This window comes from Oncorhynchus masou, chromosome 31 (assembly GCF_036934945.1).
Source record: "Oncorhynchus masou masou isolate Uvic2021 chromosome 31, UVic_Omas_1.1, whole genome shotgun sequence".
NCBI lineage: Eukaryota > Metazoa > Chordata > Actinopteri > Salmoniformes > Salmonidae > Oncorhynchus > Oncorhynchus masou.
The window spans coordinates 336,553-342,199 of record NC_088242.1 but is presented as its reverse complement, the minus strand read 5'-3'; the positions used below and the strand labels follow the sequence as shown (position 1 = coordinate 342,199).

General features: G+C 52.0%; 1 long non-coding RNA gene across 1 annotated transcript in view; it reads right to left on the bottom strand.

Moving 5' to 3' along the window:
- LOC135524897 (uncharacterized) overlaps positions 1-3,415 on the bottom strand; it is an 8,299-nt gene extending 4,884 nt beyond the window's left edge. Inside the window, exons 1-2 of the long non-coding RNA XR_010453045.1 lie at positions 3,380-3,415; positions 1,533-1,664 (exon numbers count right to left, since the gene is read on the bottom strand). This is a non-coding gene — a long non-coding RNA (uncharacterized LOC135524897). The remainder of the gene's footprint in view (positions 1-1,532; positions 1,665-3,379) is intronic.
- Positions 3,416-5,647: the final 2,232 nt, after the last annotated feature.

Sequence of the window (5,647 nt, the reverse complement as noted above, 5' to 3'; positions counted from 1 at the left end):
TATGCAATCTGGTTTCAGAGCTGGTCATGAGTGCACCTCAGCCACGCTCAAGGTCCTAAACAATATCATAACCGCCATCGATAAGAGACATTACTGTGCAGCTGTATTCATCGACCTGGCCAAGGCTTTCGACTGTCAATCACCAACTACTTCTCTGATAGAGTTCAGTGTGTCAGATCGGAGGGCCTGTTGTCCAGACCTCTGGCAGTCTCTATGGGAGTGCCACAGGGTTCAATTCTCGGACCGACTCTCTTCTCTGTATATATCAATGATGTCGCTCTTGCTGCTGGTGATTCTCTGATCCACCTCTACGCAGACGACACCATTCTGTATACATCTGGCCCTTCTTTGGACACTGTGTTAACTAACCTCCAGACAAGCTTCAATGCCATACAACTCTCCTTCCGTGGCCTTCAACTGCTCTTAAACGTTAGTAAAACTAAATGCTGTCGTTTGTGTCACACTGCTGTGCTTTATCTTGGCCAGGTCGCAATTGTAAATGAGAACTTGTTCTCAACTGGCCACCTGGTTAAATAAAGGTGATCTGGTCTACCTGGTTAAATAAATGTGATCTGGTCCACCTGGTTAAATAAAGGTGATCTGGTCTACCTGGTTAAATAAAGGTGATCTGGTCTACCTGGTTAAATAAAGGTGATCTGGTCTACCTGGTTAAATAAAGGTGATCTGGTGTCTACCTGGTTAAATAAAGGTGATCTGGTGTCTACCTGGTTAAATAAAGGTGATCTGGTCTACCTGGTTAAATAAAGGTGATCTGGTCTACCTGGTTAAATAAAGGTGATCTGGTCTACCTGGTTAAATAAAGCTGATCTGGTCTACCTGGTTAAATAAAGGTGATCTGGTCTACCTGGTTAAATAAAGGTGATCTGGTCTACCTGGTTAAATAAAGGTGATCTGGTCTACCTAGTTAAATAAAGGTGATCTGGTCTACCTGGTTAAATAAAGGTGAAATAAAAATAAACAACAGAGCACCACTCCTGACCAAAAGTAAGTTCACCAAAACAGCCAGTGTATCTAATGTGTAACTATTACACTATTATACATACATATATATACACTATTACACTATTATACATACATATATATACACTATTATACATACATATATATACACTATTATACATACATATATATACACTATTATACATATATATACACTATTATACATACATATATATACACTATTATACATACATATATATACACTATTATACATATATATACACTATTATACATACATATATATACACTATTATACATATATATACACTATTATACATACATATATATACACTATTACGCATGTGACACATGAAAAACACACCGCCTTGCCTCAGAGAGAATATACAGGGAGTATAGACTGGGTTTTAGAGTCAGGAGCTCAGTACTGTAGATGTATTGAGGATAAGGGAGGGTTAAGCCAGCTTTGCATACATTATTTTACATTTTCCTTACAGTCCACTTGAACCCAAACTCCTGACGAACGTACACCCACGTGACAGGACGTGACTTACGATACTGAGATGGATCTCGTTGCTGGCGGAGGTTGAAGGGTCACAGGTTATGGAAACAGAATACTCAGAGGACACATTCTTGACCACGTACAGTTGTCTCAGCTGCTTACACACTGCCTCAATACTCAGACCCTGGAGAGAGAGAGACAGCGAGAGTGAGAGACAGAGAGGGTTAGAGAAACAGAGAGAGAGAGAGGGAGAGAGGGACAGAGAGAGAGAGAGGGGGTTAGAGAGAGGGACAGAGAGGGTTAGAGAGAGAGAGAGGGACAGAGAGGGTTAGAGAGAGAGAGAGGGACAGAGAGGGTTAGAGAGAGAGAGGGTTATAGAAACAGAGAGAGAGACAGAGAGAGAGAGAGGGACAGAGAGGGTTAGAGAGAGAGGGACAGAGAGGGTTAGAGAGAGAGAGGGACAGAGAGGGTTAGAGAGAGAGAGGGACAGAGAGGGTTAGAGAGAGAGAGGGACAGAGAGGGTTAGAGAGAGAGAGAGAGGGACAGAGAGGGTTAGAGAGAGAGAGGGTTAGAGAGAGAGAGAGAGAGAGAGGGACAGAGAGACAGAGAGGGAGAGAGAGACAGAGAGAGAGAGAGAGAGAGAGAGAGAGAGGGGGACGGAGAGAGAGAGAGAGGGAGACGGTTAGAGAGAGAGAGGGTTAGAGAGAGAGAGAGACAGAGAGGGTTATAGAAACAGAGAGAGAGAGGGAAACAAAAGAGATGGTTAGAGAGAGAGAGAGAGAGAGAGAGAGAGAGGGAAACAAAGAGACGGTTAGAGAGTGAGAGAGAGAGAGAGAGAGAGGGTTAGAGAGAGAGGGTTAGAGAGAGAGAGGGTTAGAGAGAGAGAGAGAGGGTTATAGAAACAGAGAGGGAGGGAGACGGAGTGAGACTAACATCAGCACTCTGCCAAAACATCAGAACTCATATACTTGAATCAGTTATAGAACCCATTGCCCTTTATGTTTGTGACGTCCAGGAGAGAGGGGGACCAGAGAATGAGGAGAGAGTGGGACCAGAGGATGAGGAGAGAGGGGGACCAGAGGATGAGGAGAGAGGGGGACCAGAGAATGAGGAGAGAGGGGGACCAGAGAATGAGGAGAGAGGGGGACCAGAGAATGAGGAGAGAGGGGACCAGAGAATGAGGAGAGAGGGGGACCAGAGAATGAGGAGAGAGGGGACCAGAGGATGAGGAGAGAGGGGGACCAGAGAATGAGGAGAGAGGGGGACCAGAGGATGAGGAGAGAGGGGGACCAGAGAATGAGGAGAGAGGGGGACCAGAGAATGAGGAGAGAGGGGGACCAGAGAATGAGGAGAGAGGGGGACCAGAGAATGAGGAGAGAGGGGGACCAGAGAATGAGGAGAGAGTGGGACCAGAGGATGAGGAGAGAGTGGGACCAGAGGATGAGGAGAGAGGGGACCAGAGGATGAGGAGAGAGGGGGACCAGAGGATGAGGAGAGAGGGGGACCAGAGGATGAGGAGAGAGGGGGACCAGAGAATGAGGAGAGAGGGGGACCAGAGGATGAGGAGAGAGGGGGACCAGAGGATGAGGAGAGAGGGGGACCAGAGGATGAGGAGAGAGGGGGACCAGAGGATGAGGAGAGAGGGGGACCAGAGGATGAGGAGAGAGGGGGACCAGAGGATGAGGAGAGAGGGGGACCAGAGGATGAGGAGAGAGTGGGACCTAACGGCTAAGCTGAGAGCCGAACGGCTGGGCTGAGAGCCGAACGGCTGGGCTGAGAGCCGAACGGCTGGGCTGAGAGCCGAACGGCTGGGCTGAGAGCCGAACGGCTGGGCTGAGAGTGTCTGAGCTGCTGAGTAGAAGGGTAGTAGGGAAGAAAAGAGGGAAATTAATCTCTCACCCTGGGCATGGTCTCTTTGGTGAACGTAAGTGTTACGTAGCACAGCTGTTGTCGTGGTAACCGGAGCTGGGGTGGCATTTGTTGGGCGGTGGGAGGGAGGGGGTGGCACTCCCTGACCCAGACATGGTCGGATGAAACACTGCTCCTCCCTGATTGGTACACAGCCTGACCAGACAGACACCCGACCCCACCTCCTCTGCTACCGTGGCCTTTAACCCCACCGCTAACTCGGCAGGACCTAAGACCACACCACATCTGAAATCAATCAATTAAAGAATCAATTAATACATCACATCTGTAAAACCAAAATATCTAAATGTGAGATACAGGAAAGACACATTCAAGACACCAGGGTTAAAAATTTATAGTGACTTTCCCAACATTGCCAGGTTTTCCAGGATTCCCAATCCCAGCTCCCTCCCTGATAATTCCCCCCTGAATCCAGGAATCCTCCAACTGGGAACTCTAATGAGGATTTCTGGAAAACCTGGAACTTTTTGGGAAAGGTAGCAGAGTTTTGCAGCCCTCTAAGATACATCTACAGTTGAAGTGGGAAGTTTACATAACACCTGAGGCAAATACATTTAAACTTAGTTTTTCACAATTCCTGACATCCTAATAAAACATCCCTGTTTTAGATCAGTGAGGATCACCACCTTATTTTAGGGGCTGGCGGAGGACTGAGGGAGAGACGGGGCTGGCGGAGGACCGAGGGAGAGACGGGGCTGGCGGAGGACCGAGGGAGAGACGGGGCTGGCGGAGGACCGAGGGAGAGTTGCCCTGTCTTAGGTCAGTGAGGATCACCACCTTATTTTAGGGGCGGAGGACCGAGGGAGAGACGGGGCTAGCGGAGGACTGAGGGAGAGACGGGGCTGGCGGAGGACCGAGGGAGAGACGGGGCTAGCGGAGGACCGAGGGAGAGTTGCCCTGTCTTAGGTCAGTGAGGATCACCACCTTATTTTAGGGGCTGGCGGAGGACTGAGGGAGAGACGGGGCTGGCGGAGGACCGAGGGAGAGACGGGGCTGGCGGAGGACCGAGGGGGAGAGACGGGGCTGGCGGAGGACCGAGGGAGAGTTGCCCTGTCTTAGGTCAGTGAGGATCACCACCTTTTATTTTAGGGGCGGAGGACCGAGGGAGAGACGGGCTAGCGGAGGACTGAGGGAGAGACGGGGCTGGCTGGAGGACCGAGGGAGAGACGGGGCCAGCGGAGGACCGAGGAGAGTTGCCCTGTCTTAGGCCAGTGAGGATCACCACCTTATTTTAGGGGCTGGCGGAGGACCGAGGGAGAGACGGGGCTCGGGGAGGACCGAGGGAGAGACGGGGCTGGCGGAGGACTGAGGGAGAGACGGGGCTCGGGGAGGACCGAGGGAGAGACGGGGCTGGCGGAGGACCGAGGGAGAGACGGGGCTAGCAGGGGACCGAGGGAGAGACGGGGCTAGCGGAGGACCGAAGGAGAGTTGCCCTGTTTTAGGTCAGTGAGGATCACCACCTTATTTTAGGGGCGGAGGACCGAGGGAGAGACGGGGCTGGCGGAGGACCGAGGGAGAGACGGGGCTAGCGGAGGACCGAGGGAGAGTTGCCCTGTCTTAGGTCAGTGAGGATCACCACCTTATTTTAGGGGCGGAGGACCGAGGGAGAGACGGAGCTAGCGGAGGACCGAGGGAGAGACGGGGCTGGCGGAGGACTGAGGGAGAGTTGCCCTGTTTTAGGTCAGTGAGGATCACCACCTTATTTTAGGGGCTGGCGGAGGACCGAGGGAGAGACGGGGCTGGCAGAGGACCGAGGGAGAGTTGCCCTGTCTTAGGTCAGTGAGGATCACCACCTTATTTTAGGGGCTGGCGGAGGACCGAGGGAGAGACGGGGCTCGGGGAGGACCGAGGGAGAGACGGGGCTGGCGGAGGACCGAGGGAGAGACGGGGCTAGCAGGGGACCGAGGGAGAGACGGGGCTAGCGGAGGACCGAAGGAGAGTTGCCCTGTTTTAGGTCAGTGAGGATCACCACCTTATTTTAGGGGCGGAGGACCGAGGGAGAGACGGGGCTGGCGGAGGACCGAGGGAGAGACGGGGCTAGCGGAGGACCGATGGAGAGTTGCCCTGTCTTAGGTCAGTGAGGATCACCACCTTATTTTAGGTGCTGGCAGAGGACCGAGGGAGAGTTGCCCTGTTTTAGGTCAGTGAGGATCACCACCTTATTTTAGGGGCTGGCAGAGGACAGAGGGAGAGTTGCCCTGTCTTAGGTCAGTGAGGATCACCACCTTATTTTAGGGG